At 32.1% G+C, this 972-nt stretch overlaps 1 long non-coding RNA gene across 1 annotated transcript in view; it reads right to left on the bottom strand.

Annotated features, from left to right (window-relative positions):
• Positions 1-486: 486 nt before the first annotated feature.
• Positions 487-972, bottom strand: part of LOC128249503 (uncharacterized) — a 25,345-nt gene continuing 24,859 nt past the window's right edge. Inside the window, exon 3 of the long non-coding RNA XR_008265612.1 lies at positions 487-947. This is a non-coding gene — a long non-coding RNA (uncharacterized LOC128249503). The remainder of the gene's footprint in view (positions 948-972) is intronic.

Genomic DNA, 972 nt, shown 5'->3' with positions numbered 1-972 from the left:
TTATTATTATTATTATTATTATTATTATTATTATTATTATTATTATATATATATATATATATATATATATATATATACATCATTCGCCATGATAGATCGCTGACCACTACATTTATATTTTTTTCTCCTTGTTTCTCTCCTTGTTTCTTTCTGTATTACTTTCAGTTGAAGAGCGTAGGCTCGAAACGTCAAAGACTTTCTCTATTCCCGAGCGTTAAACTAATACATCCATTTGTTGTTTACACCACCTGTCGTCGTCTGTTGTTTTTTTCGTAAATTCTCCCATATATATATAGTACAGTATTTACATTTACTTAGATGACTTCTTCATAAATAACATTTCTAGTCTAGATTCTGTTTTCTTGTTGATTTGAGGAGGATTTGACTGCTATCTCTAGCATGTCAAGCAACCAACCAGATTGAAGTTTTGTGTTTTTATTGCAGCACATTATTCACATGGAAATCTATAACTATAATTTCAATAGACTCTCCTTTTTTAAACACTTTTGTAACTAGACAAACATGAATTATGTACGACATAATTACAGAAAGTTGTGAACTCTCCAGTGTTGGAAACATCAATCAACTAGAAGATAATCTAACGAAAATTACTTTTATTCAAAGTTGTTTACTGAGGTAAGAAATTTGCTTCCCAACCTCATGATTCTGAGTTCAGTCCATGTGGAACCTTGGACAAGTGTCTTCAATTATAGCCTCAGGTCAACCAAAGCCTTGTGAGTGGATTTGGTGTGTAAAAATTGAAATAAGTTTGTATATATATATACATATATATGTATGTCTGTCCATCATCACCGCTTGACAATCGCTGTTGGTTTGTTTATGTTCCCACAACTCAGTAGTTTGGTGAAAGAGACCAATAGAATAAGTACTGGGGTCGATTTGTATGACTAAAACCCTTCAAGGTGATGCTGCAGCATGGCTGTAATCTAATGGTTGATACAAGTAAAAGAT

Source organism: Octopus bimaculoides, chromosome 15 (genome assembly GCF_001194135.2).
Source record: "Octopus bimaculoides isolate UCB-OBI-ISO-001 chromosome 15, ASM119413v2, whole genome shotgun sequence".
Taxonomy (NCBI): Eukaryota; Metazoa; Mollusca; class Cephalopoda; order Octopoda; family Octopodidae; genus Octopus; species Octopus bimaculoides.
This window is presented reverse-complemented; position numbering and strand designations above follow the sequence as displayed.